Source organism: Mycteria americana, chromosome Z, assembly GCF_035582795.1.
Source record: "Mycteria americana isolate JAX WOST 10 ecotype Jacksonville Zoo and Gardens chromosome Z, USCA_MyAme_1.0, whole genome shotgun sequence".
NCBI lineage: Eukaryota > Metazoa > Chordata > Aves > Ciconiiformes > Ciconiidae > Mycteria > Mycteria americana.
In genome coordinates this window covers 40593028-40608377 of record NC_134396.1, presented here as the reverse complement: position 1 = coordinate 40608377, position 15350 = coordinate 40593028, and positions in this window count along the sequence as shown.

The window sequence follows — 15350 nt, the reverse complement described above, 5'->3', positions numbered from 1 at the left end:
CCAAGACTATCTCATTTGTAACCCTGTGGGTATGTGGTAGGCTCCTTATCTTCCACTTAGTTTTGTCTAAGTATTTTACTGGCCTCTGTCCTTCAGGTCTTCTTTTATCTCCTGCTATTTATTTTAGTTACATAATCTCATCAGTAGCTATGAAACTATTGTCCACTACTGTGCAGGCTACCTCATTCTATACCAATTTACTGTAGAATTTTCTTGTTTAAGAGAAAATATGTCTTACGTTTTTTAGGATGCTTTACTGTTAAGCTGATGATAAACATGGCTAAAACACTGTTCTCAAAATATCACAGCTTCTACATTGCAAAGTATTTAGGAGCAGGGACAGGTTTTTTTCAGATCTTTCAACTGGTTCTACAAAAATATTCCTTTTCTAGATGTTGCCAAAAGCAGAACAAGGCTGAAATAGGTGAGATATAGTATGGTTGGAAATGCCATATAAAAGTAAGAAACAACAACAAAAAACCCCACTAAAATCATACCTTTGAAGCTATTTTATCAAAAAGCAGAATAACAATGCTTCTGGTAAGGGAAGGTCTTCCAGGAAGCCACTGAGAAAGATTCCAATGAAGTACCAGGTTGTAGAAGAAGAAATATATACCCAAGAAGACAAGGTAGTAATGAAATGCTGTTTAGTGTCATTAAACTTTATTCAGGTGCATAAGAGCATTATGCTGCAGAAAGGATTTACCGTAGTATCCTCACCATTGCTGTCAGGATCATAGCAGCATATGTTTTTTATACACATACACACAATGGAAAAGATAAGCATGTATAATATGAAATTCACAGTATTGACTCTAAATATTGCCAAATAAAAAAATGCTGCATATCAAAACCTATTTACAGTCATTAAAAATAATCAGTGCAAATCTGGAAGTGGTTAATTGTGCTATCAATGCAAGACCTCTTTCCTGTAAGAAAGACTAGAAATAAAAGATTTTAACAGGTAACAGTATAAACAGAAGGACTATTTTATAAAAGTCCTAATTTTTTTTTATGAAATAGAGAAATTTATCATATACTTATACAATTTCTGGAGGGTTATTTTACCAAAGGTAATTGAGTGCTTAATTCAAGGTTGAAAGCTGACAACAGATGCTCAGGTAGTTCTGAGTGTACCAGCTTCACATGCAAGACATGATATCAAAGTATGAAGTGCGATGAGGCCACAACTCACTCAACCTTGAAAACTGAATCAAGGTTCAAAAAAAATTAACTTTAGTCAAAAGCTTTTTTTCACTCAGTGTTAACAGACCAGAAAAAAAGACTTACATTTGTCTGCTAGATAGAGAAATTGATAAAGTCTTTTGGAGAAAACTTAGTTTATGGAGATACATGCAGAAAAAATTGCCATCATAGCACATTTTGCTACCATTTATTTTTAAGTCATTAACAGATATTTTGGAGTTTATTCATATACTACATAAAGTGGAGCACTACTTATTTTATTGAAAAGCTACTGATAAGAGTTCTAGATTTGAGAAATTAACATCAGCTTCAGACTAAGGCGTCATACTGCCAACAATCCTCATATGCGTCCTACCTGAGACAAAATAGTGGCATAACAGAGAAATATTTGGAGAGGAATAATATAACGGAAATTAAATTTCTATTCAGTTTTCATTTTTTAGCTCACAGTCTGAGAAGCCACTTGATACCAGTGAGAGTATTAAGCAGAGAATAAACCATATTGCTATATAGCACTGATAGATAATAGTATCAGAGAAGGTGATAGATCTTTTGCTTTAATGGTTCTAGAAAGGTAATGTGCTGTACTTGGATCAAAGGAAAACTTTGTTACATGCAATTGTTACATGATTGTTATATGACTGTTATATGCAATAATCTGATTTGCACTTATGTCTCAGGACACCAAGATGCTCTGATACCTGCACATAACAGTACGTTAACTCTCCTGCAACGCAGAAGTACTGATACTGTTAACCAGTCTGTAAAGCATGCAGACACTAGAGGTTCTCGACACTTTGGATTTTTAACCAGCAGAGGAGGAATGTGATGGAGGAATGTGACCAACATTCATACCATGTTCACGGTTTTGGCTGCTATTGTTAAATGTTGCCCTTCTACAAGTATGAGTGTGAGTCTGCATTTGCATTCTTGTTCAGATTAGGAGTGCACTACTAAAGTGAGTCTTCCAATTGTCTCCACTTACTCTTCTCCAGTTCGCACTGTGGAGATGTCTTGTGGTGCATAAACTGCATTCCTTTTGGGTGAAACTAAATTGGGAGATGTGTTCAGAAGACTACCTAGTGCAATACTGTCACCAACAGATGAATAGACCATGACACCAGACTGGAATATAGTTGATATAAACCCCTCCAAAAGATGTCTGGGATAAGCACTGCATTCTCAGCACCAACTGTTTTGCTCTTCAGATCTCTTCTTACTAGGCCTCACTAACTGCTGCTGTAGACGTGGCCTGAAAAGCTGTTTTACAGAATCAAAGATCTTAGCACAGGCTTCTACTCAAGAAACAGTGGAGGGATCTCATAACTAGAGTTAAGCTGTACAAAGCTTAGAGGAGTAATTTATTAGATTAGAAAGAATTTCTACTATGTCCGCATGATAGCTAAATTCATGATACTTCCTTACCTAAGATAGGAACCTGAATGGGGTAGCAATGGTTGCAATAGCATCAACTTCATTTGGAACAATTTTTTCCAGCTACTCATTTTCATGGATTAAATCTCTAGATGAATTGTATCACAAATACCTAAGGTAGAATTTATTTTTAAATTCTTACAATGTGGTAGAAGTTATAAAGGGATTAATACAAATACTCAAAGGCTGGATAAGCTTGAAGCTTTCAGCTGATTTTTCAGAAATTGCTAAAATTCATGTCCCACCTATATATTTGGAAAAAAAATTCCAGTGCCAAAAAAGTATAAAATTGAGTCGTCATATCCTGCTGATATGGCCATCTGTATATGATTACGTCCATATTCTGCAGTTCACCTGCAGTGTAAACCCACTGTCATGAATCAAAGGTAAATAAAATGGATAGATAATGGATGTCGTAGTGATAAGTGGATCATCAGTGCTCAGAATAATCCTGGAATTTTTGAAGTCTGTTGCTTCACAATTGCAAAAATAAGAAATGGATATATGCTAGTAAAAGAGTGCACAGAAGTGTGTCAGCTGGATTTCTCTGCTATAACTCTGAACGCTTACAATGCAGACATCAAATCTGATCTAGTCACCTGAGATTTCCATTGTAATCAATTGAGAAAAGTATGCATTACTAGAGTGCAGTTCATCTCATCCTAAAGCAGATGTCTGAAATAATTTAGCCTAATTCTAGATGTACTGATTAGGATAAGATTGATCACACCCATTAAGTGCTTATTGATTGAAAAGGGAAGCTTAAGTGACCAGGCCAGATAAGGTGGTAGACTTTCAAAGGAAGCTGAATCTTATCCATAGTATTTTACAGGTGCCTTGCAGTACATTTAATGCATCTTCATAGTTACAATTGCTACACTGGCAGTCACCTAAAGATTGCTCTAGCTAACCAAGATCTGTGCTACATACACAGCTCCAAAAAGCATTCTAACAATTTACTGCCTGAGGTTGTACCAATAGATATTTTTTTAAATTATTTTTTCATGTTGACTTACTGATGATAAAAGAAGGGATTTTACTCTTCATATATTTCAACCTACACATTGCATTGCTGATGTTCATCAGGATATTCTTAGTTCCCTGTTCCAGTATGTATATCTGACACAGAGAAAGCAGTCACTGATAAACTACATCTGAAAAGACTTTTATTATACAAAAGTGGAAATCACATGAACAAGATGAACAAAGCAAAGTGTTATTTCTTACTCTGGAAAGAATCTCTGAGAAGCTGGAGATCTTGAAGAATTTTTATATGAATCATGTTCAATCAAGTACTACCTAAAGATGTCAAAAACCAGGATACAAACAATCACTGATTTGCTTCCAAGAATAATATTGCAATTTCATACTATTAGCTTATTTCTGTATGCTTTGACTTATGAAATTACTCGCTCCCTAGACTACCTTTGACCTCCAATATCACATTTGCAAAAAATATGAGAGTTCTTGCATGTCAAAGCTCATTTTTAACTTAGCTTTTTAATTGATATAAGGTTATTTCCACTGACCTAAGTATATTTCCCACTAGAATATTCATAAGCATTGTAGTAAATGTCATGTTATTAAAATAATTAGTTGAAATGAACTCACAGAGACTCAAATAGTTTTACTTCCAGAGAAAAAAGAATGGATTGTAGCTTCTGTTTTTTCCTGCTCGTATTTAGTTTTAGAAATTAGTCAGCTAGTGAGCATTTTAATTAGTATGTGAAAATTTTATGAGTCAGAATATTTTTCTCAGCAACTCTAATGCTTTCAATCAAAATATCTATCAATTCACTGAATAATTAAAATCTGGAAGTCAAGAGGTGTACCAAAATGTCTACCACATTGAACACAATTTCACGAAGGAAAACTAACTCTGCTTTGGGGACATCTCAGTTGAAACTATAAAATTTGCATCAGTAGTGGAGTTCCACTTGTAGTTATGTGCAGATATATGTGTAAGGTTTCAGTTCAATGTGGAATTAGTTAAATAGGGGGAGAATATAATGGAGGTACACTTGCTCTTCTAGGTTTGCTCAATAAACCTCTATAAAAATGCAATACTCCCTTAATTCCCTCATGTATGTATCAGATTTCTTATTACTTATGAACACCTTTACTATTATACTTGAAGAGAGAAAAGGCTGTTGAATAAGATGAATTCAATTATCATCAGTTTGGGATACTCTTTTTTTTCCTCTTAGAATGAACTCTTAAAATAGGTTCTACCTCTTGCTTAAGGAAAACTTTGATATGTGGAGAAATGGGTGTGTTGGAAATTAGACGTTGTTCCAGCTGTATTTTGTACCTCTTTAGAATTAAATTTGTGATAAATCAATACTGATTACAGAACTAAATTCATTGTTGCTTCATAGACTTTTGGATGAAAACAGCATATGAATGCAATGTATGTGACAGCTTTGAAACATATTTGCATTTCTTTTGAAATTGGATTTTAGAAATATAGTGAAGAAAAAAAGGAACAAATAGACATTTTAACTCCAAATTTGGGCCAAACCCCAAGGGTTGATAGTAATTGAAGACAAAGAGTCAGTATGTCCCGGGATCTTCACGTATCTCATTATTACTTTAGCAGACATTAATAACTGTCAGTTTAAATTTCATTATTTTGTGTAATAAGAATGACTCTACATTAAGAAGTCCTCAGATCATTCAGTCTGTGGGGCATGTTGAAGCCTTATCTTTCTTGGTTCAGAGTCTAGAAAATGTAATAAAGCCACCTTCTTATAAAGGCACAATTTATTCATGAACTGTATTATGCCAGTGCCAGTATAATAGCTGTCTTTGTAATACTATGTTTCTTTCATTCAGGATGCTATTTCACATAGGAGGAATAGGATTTAACAGGAATAATAATTGCATTGCATATTTGTAGATCTATATCTGTATCTATAGATTTCAGAATGTACTACAACTAACATTCCTGTTAAGAGAGTGTCGCCTGAGGCATAAAAATCTCTATTCCAAAATACTTCAAAGGGATACGTATTTTTTAAAGCTGTAAAGCATTTTTTTTAATAAAGATTGCATTTAACAAAAACTGCCCAGTTGTAAAGTTAGTCTCAAACTGATCTACACCAACTAAGTCTGTCTGTGACTTAGTTGACTCTATGAAGACACTGATCACATAATCATTTTCCTTAGTTAAAGATCTAGACCTCAGGAATTGATACTATGTGTAGACTGCGCTTATGGATCTGAGTGCAAAATCATACCAAAGCGAACCTTTAATTAGCTAGCTGTTGTTCTCCTTTCAGAAATATCAGATGGGACATTATCAAACCTCAAATTAAGTTACAAGTTTATTTCCCTGCTGTAATTTCACTTGCGAGATCTCTTCTGTTAAATCTGTTGAAATACTGTAATTTGATCCTCCACAAAGTTAATGCATGACTTCTTGCAGGGACTTGTCACTTTTACTTTTACTGAATAAATTAGCCCCTTTTGTGTAAGTTTAGAGTTTTGTTGCAGTTTGCATTCCTCTGATTTTGCAGCTGCAATTTATACTAATTGTATTCAGTTTTGAGAAATGTATATCCTTCCTTTTTCAAGGTGCATTTTGTATCCTCTAGAGCTATTATTTTACAGAAAAAAAGATTGCCTTTTGGGGGGGGGTGGGGAGCATGGAGGGAGGAGACACCCAAAACGTTTCCAGCAGTGGTATTAAAACCTTTTACCTCCACATAACAAAATGTGGAGCATGGAGTTTTAGAGCATGGCAAAGGACTTTGCTTCTGATATTCTGTGTGCCCTTCTTTAGCATCTGCTATCTTGTGCTCACATACAGAGAACACCATTTTTAAATAGTTCCTATGAACCTGTTGGCATCTGCTGCAGATTTCCAAAACACTGGGGAGAGGAGAATCAAATACTGTTCCAAAACTGAATTTAAGATTTCTTAATCACTGTAAACTATTAATAATAATAGTCAGTTTTGACTATATATATGCATCTAAATAAAAAAATAAATTTAAAAATGTCACTATTTCTCGTACTCCAGTGTATAATATTAATATGCAGAATATATTTTTAGGTTTACTTGTTTATTTGTTTTCCAGCTGGTCTAGACATGATTTAAGTTCTCATATACTTTCCATCAAACAAACAAACTGAGAAGCACAACACGTGACTGAGGGATTGCTCTTTAATCAGGGCTTGGTTATTAAAAAGCTGTAAATTCAAGCATTACTTTCTGATCAAGATTTAAAATGAATTTTCAAAAATGTAAAATAGGGATACTTTTGATCATGGCTTTCCATTTGCCTTATATTTTAGCTTTGGTTAGCTAATGCCCAAGACAGCATTAGGAAATAAGATGTAGACAATCATTTGTACAAACAACTTATCCAACAATTTGTACAAACAACTTATTTTGGTATGATCCAGAGTACCCTTAGGAACCTAACAGCTAGTCAAAAGAGCAAGCAAGTATATGAAAAGTGGTGTACAGAGCACTTAACTCAAATGCCTGAAGTCAAATGGTGTAAATAGGTTGATTTGTGGTTTTCTTATAGGCTGAGGTTCAGTTCTAATAAAGTCTGTATAGGAAGTGGAGGGCAGCTGCGGTTTCTCTGCTAGCTGGTGACAGAAATATGTTTGCTTTCCTTAGCTTGAGTTTGAAACAGGGTTTGGGCTGTATATTTGTCTCAGATGTACATTTCAAGGGCTTGCTCTATTTCCATGTCATAACTAAAAACTAAAAGTTACCATTTATTTCTTTTCAGGATCTGAAATTTCTTTGCAATTGCTAAATAAACATTTTGCAATAGAGATTAGGGCTCTATTCTGTGTAGGTGGCCAGCCTCCAACTCTTTAAGTGAAATCGATGGAAGCTAACAACTTTCACAATAAGGTTAACAGTTACTTAATGCCAGGCACTGACTGAAACACTTTCAGCCCTCACTGTCTGTGGCCTGTCCTGAATAGTGCCTAGTCTAAAACAGCATTAAAAATCCTAAAATACTATTTTCCTTTTTTGAAAAATAAATCCTTTTTTTCTTAATCTTTTTATTGATTTGTTTTTCTTTTAATGTTTTTTTTTTTTTCTTATTGATACAAAACACTTGGAGACTTTTTTGAGAAGGGTGCTATAAATCGTGAAGTTGTTAGAGAGCTGGTATAGACAGCTGAAATATAAAAGTTCTGTAAAGGTCAGATGACTTAACAGTTTCCTGTAATCTTCACATTGCAATCTTGAAGCTCCCCTTAAATTTCTGCATAAGACTATTGTCTCTCAGACAGATACATTTATATAATTTTCCCTGCAGATGTCGGAGAAAGTGTCCTTTTTGGAGCCTTCAAAAAGCAGTACTTTTCTTGACATTTCAGAAAATAACCAGTCTTATACTTAAGGCTGGCTATTTGTTGGTAAAGTCAAAGAAAAATTAAGAAAATTCTGTATGCATATTAAATAACCATAACTGATATTTTTGAAAGTTTAAAATGCAGTTTCTGTGTGGATTCTGACAATAACAAACAAGTGAAAAAATTTTGTCTGGAACTCTAAGAGTTAATAAAAGCTTTTGGACTACACTGGAGATGCAGAAAAAACCTAAGTTAAGGGACAGTGCTGCACCAACACATGATCAATAAACACATTTTTTATTCCACTCCTATCACAGTCTTCATGGAATCATAGAATCATTTAGGTTGGAAAAGACCCTCAAGATCATTGAGTCCAACCATTAACCTAATACTGCCAAGTCCCACTAAACCATCTCCCCGAGTGCCACATCTTTTAAACACCTCCAGGGATGGTGACTCAACCACTTCCCTGGGCACCCTGTTCCAATGCTTAACAACCCTTTTGGTGAAGAAATTTTCCCTAATATCCAATCTAAACCTCCCCTGCCGCAACTTGAGGTCATTTCCTCTCATCCTATCACTTGTTATTTGGGAAAAGAGACCAACACCCATCTCACTACAACCTCCTTTCAGGCAGTTGTAGAGAGCGATAAGGTCTCCCCTCAGCCTCCTTTTCTCCAGGCTAAACAACCCCAATTCCCTCAGCCGCTCCTCATCAGACTTGTGCTCCAGACCCTTCACCAGCTTCGTTGCTCTTCTTTGGACACGCTCCAGCACCTCAATGTCTCTCTTGTAGTGAGGGGCCAAAAACTGAACACAGTATTTGAGATGCAGTCTCACTAGTGTCGAGTACAGGCACATGATCACTTCTCTACTCCCGCTGGCCACACTATTGCTGATACAAGCCAGGATGCTATTGGCCTTCTTGGACACCTGGGCACACTGCTGGCTTATATTTAGGCAGCTGTTGATGAACACCCCCAGGTCCTTTTCTGCCAGGCAGGTTTCCAGCCACTCTTCCCCAAGCCTGCAGCATTGCATGGGGTTGCTGTGGCCCAAGTGCAGGACCCAGCACTGAGCCTTGTTGAATCTCATACAATTGGCCTTGGCCCATTGATCCAGCCTGTCCAGGTCCCTCTGCAGAGCCTTCCTACCCTCAAGCAGATCAACACTCCTGCACAACTTGGTGTGGTCTGCAAACTTACTGAGGGTGCACTCAATCCTCTCATCCAGATCATTGATAAAGATATTAAACAGAACTGGCCCCAATACTGCAGAATACTACTTGTGACCAGCCGCCAACAGAATTTAACTTCATTCACCACAACTCCTTGAGACTGGCTATCCAGCCAGTATTTTACCCAGTGAAGAGTATACCCATCCAAGCCATAAGCAGCCAGTTTCTCCAGGAGAATGCTGTGGGAAACAGTGTCAAAGGCTTTACTAAAGTCCAGGTAAACAATATCCACAGCCTTTCCCTCATCCACTAAGTGGGTGTCTCGTCCCACTCGGTGGGTTGTGAGAGGGGTGAATCTTTTCGATTCCCCGACGGTTTGTGTACTGACAAAGGCCGATCTCTGCTTGGCAGAGCCACGTGGTCGGTAGAGTCATGACAATGACCCAGAGGAACAGTCTGGCCAGCAACTTTATTAACTGGCGAATTCCAGAAACGGACAAACTTAACAAACTGGCGAGCTCAACGAACGAACAGAGGCAATTTGGCAATGGACCTAATTGCCGGGCAACCTGTCACAATTTATCCCAAACTTGCATATATTGGAAGAGTGGAGGAAGAGAGAAGTGAGAAAAGGAAAGGAAAAGAGAGGAGGAAAGAGAAAGAAAAAGTATCACCGCCCTTGGATCCCGCGATGACGATAACAGACGTGGCAATCCTCCAGTGGTGGGCGTGCGCCGTTCCCTGGGGAGGGGCGTGTCTTTTATAAGCTAATCTCCGCCTCCAGGTACGCCCCTTCAGGACTTACATGGTTCTTGTTCTAGAAAGTTCTCCATCTTCTGCGCAGGTGCTGGGGGAGGGGGGTGGTCGCAAGCAGCCTCTCGGGCGGTTGCAAGCCCCTTCCTCAGATCAGCTGTGTGTGATCTCTGGCCATAGATGGTAAGGTCCAGCGGAACCTGGAACCACGCGTCCTCTGACGCGCTCTCCACTTCCTGCACGTCCCGGTCCCGGTCCCGGTCCCGGTCCCGGTCCTGGTCCTGCTCTCGCTCTCCCCCACCCCGTGTTCACCGACCTGCAGTCGCCATGCGAATAGCGCCTCAAGTGGCCACAATGTTTGAGACATTAATTCTTTCAGTGTCTCACGTCTCACAGTGGGTCACGTTGTCATGGAAGGAGATCAGGTTAGTCAAGCAGGACCTGCTTTTCATAAACCCATGCTGACTGGGCCTGATCACCTGGTTGTCCTGCATGTGGGGCGTGGTGGCACTGAAGATGATCTGCTCTACAACCTTCCCTGGCACTGAAGTCGGGCTGACAGGCTTGTAGTCCTCCGGATCCTCCTTCCAGCCCTTCTTGTAGCTGGGCATCACATATGCTAACCTCAGTTGACTGGGACCTCCCCAGTTAGCCAGGACTGCTGATAAAGGTTCAAAAGGGGCCTGCTGAGCACTTCGCCATCTCCCTCAATACCCTTAGGTGGATCCCATCCGGCCCCGTAAACCTGTGTGCATCTAAGTGGTATAACAGGTCGCTAACCATTTCCCCTTGGATTATGGGGGCTTCAGGCTGCTCCCCATCCCTGTCTTCCAGCTCAGGGGGCTGGGTACCCTAAGAAGAGCTGGTCTTACTATTAAAGACCAAGGCAAAGAAGGCATTAAGTACCTCAGCCTTTTCCTCATCCTTTGTCACTATGTTTCCCCCTGCATCCAATAAAGACAGGACTTGTCCTGTCTTGACACAGGACTCCCATTTTGAATTACCAACTGGGGGAAAGCCTACTTAGATTAATTACACAGGAAGGCTTCTGATAATGCAAAGCTGAAAAATCCTTATTCTAGGTAAATGTAAGTATATATGTTAATAGTAAATAGGTATTATTTCCTGCTTGATTGACTGGATTTGTATAATTCAAGCTGTGTGAGAGACAGACAGAACCTAGGTGATAAAAATTGTGATGTCTTCTAACTCATCTTCTTCATAACCATTAAAGATTCTGTTTATTGAGACTGCAATAGTATAAATTATTTTACAGGTTGTAGGACAGTTTCTACCATCTTGTACTTCAAGTCAGATGAAAGACTGCCAGTAACACAAATTTCTGTGCTATAGCTGATTTATTTTTGCTCTATTTCCAGCTTGTGATGAAGATCAGTATTCAGAAGTTTTATACCTGCAGTAGTTATGAAGCTTTCGTTATAAAAAGCAGCAGTGAAAAAAACAAGTTAATAAAGTCTATATTCTCTTTAAAGAGAAATAGTTTCCTATGCTGACTGAGATTTCAGCAATGAAAGTCTTTTTCAAGAAGGTGATCCTTCTGTAATTAGGTGGGTTTTTTCCTTCATTTTAAGAAGGGGATCATGAAAGAAAACTCCTCAGATTAATCACTCTTTAAATTTTCTCCTCAGCTAGTAATAACCTATGTTGTTTTCTTATCCTTTGAAAAGATCTTTACAGTTTTAAATTAGGGAAGAAGTTATTTCTGAAGTCATACCTCACAATGATGACAATAACCTTAATGAACGTTCCTTTTCCATACCATTCACCCACGATATGAATGGTATTGCAGGGTAGGATTTTCTTAATAATTACAAATGTTTGATTTTTGTGGAAAAAAAATGTAACGGGTGAGGAAAGCCATACTTTGGAATCACTCATTTTTTCACTGAGGTAGTAATTACTGGTAGAATGACAAAATGTCACACTATTAATTAGGACTGCGAGTTATTTTCCAAGTATGTTTTTTACTTGTAAGGAGATGGATTTTGTTAAACCTCCAGACTACTGCTGCTTGAATAGTCATAGTGATCAGGAGTTAGTGCGATAAAGTGCTACTCAGTCGATACTGCAAATAGAACTGCAAGCAGTTCCACAGCCTCTGCTTAATGTTTTGGGGAAATTTATTAGAAGCTTTAAAGAATATTTTTTACTTCCTTTGACTGGATCTGCTCTTTGCTAATGATAAGGATTCTTGGTATTCATTACAAATTAATGGGAGACAAATCCTGTCTTTGTAAACCATCAGTCTTGTGTCAACATTGAGATAAAATGGAATTTCTTTTAGTGATTTAGAAAATACAGGTATGTTTATAAATCTATAAAGAAGTGGGAAGTCCCCTACTCTGTATACCATCATAGTTCTTATCCATATGACACTGCCTTCATGATGTCATCTTTTGTTCAGTCAATTCTGAAGTCCTGTTAATTACCTACCCATATTAAAATAGGTTCCCACAAAAGATTTTCTGTTTCATGAAAATTGCAGCAACGGTGTAGTAAGCTGTAAGTTCAAGATGATATTTTGACAAGTACTCCTTGATATTTCCATTTATGAAAGTTTCTTGTAAAGTTAAAGGTCATTATGTATTACAGGTTATGTTGTTTTCCCATTATGATGGAAGGTGCTTATAGGCTGAGGGACATGTTTCATTACGATGAAAAGAGACAGGAGCACCATTACTAGGATACACAACTGTATGACAGAGTTTTTGTTCTTTATTATAAACTCAAAATTTAAAACTACAGTAGACTCTTAAGTAGCTCATAAAAATATACTCAAACAGTTGAGTAGCACAAACATGCTTGCACTGTGGAAAAAAAGAAACCCTAAATACATCTTGTAACTCTGTAGTTGTATGAAGGGGTATGAAAAGATGAAATGAAGACTGTTTGTGTTTACATGTTGGCATATATCAAATTATACTTCCTGCTTTTATACTCTTCAGTCTTCCAAATCATCAGACTAAGAAATTCAGATATCTTATTAAGAATGATCATTCACTTGATAGAAAGGTCTATATAGATGCTTGTTGTTCAAGGACATAAGACTATTACAAAGCCTGTGCTAATCCATGCTTCCACAGATGGGGAGCGGTCTTTCTATCTGCCATCTGGCCATATGCTGATGATTAATCTTACATGATGTCAGGAATATGGAGGACTAGGGACAGATAATTTTTAAAAAGCCTGAGAAATAGGAATATCTGCACAGAAGAGTTGGGATGGGTCTATGACTGTGACCACCAGCAATACAGGGTATAACATCACAAAATAAGGGTTAGAAACATGCTACAGGCTGGTCCCAATACACCTGTGGAGATATTTTTTTGTTTGTTTTCTGTTGCCATTATAAGTCAGGTATTAGTGAGTACCAGGATAACAGATAAGAATTTGGCCCAAAACATCAGGCTGGCAGACAGTCTGTAGTGGTATTCCCCAGGGCCTAATTTTAGGGCGAGTTCTCTTCAATATTTTTATAAATGACCTGGGCACAGGAGTTGAGTGCACACTAAGTCAGTTTGCTGACTTCCATGGAATTCCTTACAATGATACCAAGAATGAAAATTCTTATTTCCTCTGGATGTTCATCTAGATTCAGTAGTACACATGACACACCTGAGATCTCAGTGGGACATTCAAAAATGTCCTAGTGTTACACTGCTACCTAAACATGGAATGTAACCATCTCAATTATGGAGCAGAGGAGACCATCATCTTTGAAGACCTGAATCCATTACAAAATATAGTCATACAAAAGCAATTGTTCATTTTCTCCTAAATAAGTTGCAGACAACATCAGGACATGTAGTAGAAGCTCAGTGTTTATTATTAAAAAAATCCATGACTTTTAGGTGGTAAAGTGTGATTACATGTCTTAGGTGGTCTTTCTTGTTTGTTATTATAAGATTTATGTTTAGTTTAATTTTTTTAATCATCTAACTGTGGTAATTAGAATCCCTGTCTGTGCTGAAGGACTTTTCCTCTGTCTCTCAGGGTTCAGACATAATGTAAGACACATGATGTCGTCATTTCTGTTTTGAAAATACCATTCTCTTTGTTAAATTAAGTCTTATAATGCATAGAAGTCATGTGATTGTCCTCTGAAACCATGTTAAAAAAACTTGTGAGACTGTGGAATCTATTTAGGAATTTAGGGGAAAAAATAAAATTTTGGATGATGCTTAAGCTAACACATTTTACTTCCCTCTCACAGTAGGTTAAATACATGGTCACAATAATCATAATCATAATCATAATTGGTTCGGATAAAAAACCCCACATTAAGCTGTAACAATGTCTGTCCAAGTCCTCAGCACCTAATTTATATATAAACATAATTCCATAGTTAAACAGGAGCAGATGCTGCTCCAAACTTGGTAAAAAAGCAGAAAAGGCATGAGAGCCACGACTGTGCTGTGTGATGGGAAGTAAGAGCCCCATTGCACCTGGCTTTGTGAAAAATAAGTACACATTTGCTTGGTGTAATTTGCTGCTGTCCTGGCAAATCCGTGGCTGGTTAGCAGTCCAGACTCTGTTACCAACCAATTCTTCAAGCCTGTTATTGAGTTAAACTATCATCTATGTTTGCAACAGCAGAGTGATCTGTAGATAAAGATGTAAATTATATTCCAATTTGCAGAGCAACTGATCCTAGTAAGTGGCAGCTTTTCTGCAGTCCTTGGCAGAACCTGGGTAAAGGCAAGGAATCACGGTTTCAGAAGTAAAGCCAACACTACTAGAAATAATTATCCCTTGCTCTTTCTTTTTCTCTTGTTCACACTATTTCCTTCACTTGACCTGATGGAGAACATCCTTAAGAAATAGTGGGTTTTTTCATGCACTAAGTTAAAATCAACACCTTCAATTTTGTAGTTAGATCAGATGGGAGCATGGTGTCTAGTGAATAACACTAACAGGTGCTTTCATTCACTAATTAGAGGCAGACAGAAAAACAAAATTTGATATTTCTTCAAAAAGATAGCATTTGATATGGAAACTAGTAATTCTGACTTTGAGTGGAAAAATCTGGCAGCCAGTGAAGTACTGTAACTCGGATTCCAAGTACTTTACACTTTCCTCATGATAATATTAAAGGACCAAATGAATTTTCTGTCCAAACATAGTTCTTGCAGAATTTGCTTATATTTCCCTATTGATATTCATTGTCCTTGAGAGGTCTTACTCCTTTTATCAGCAATGACTGACTTCCTGAGCCAGACTGATCTATTGAACTTTATTGTTCTCCTAATTATTTTCCTTCACTTTAAAATTCCATAAAGTACTTCAAATAACTTTTTATGTTCTGCAAAGTGAATTAAATATTGGTAAAGGTGCTGAACCTATAGAACAGTTACAGCATGAGCAGCAATAGCAACACATTAGATCTCCACCACTGCCCTTCTCGTCTATTTAAATTCTGACCCACAGGTAA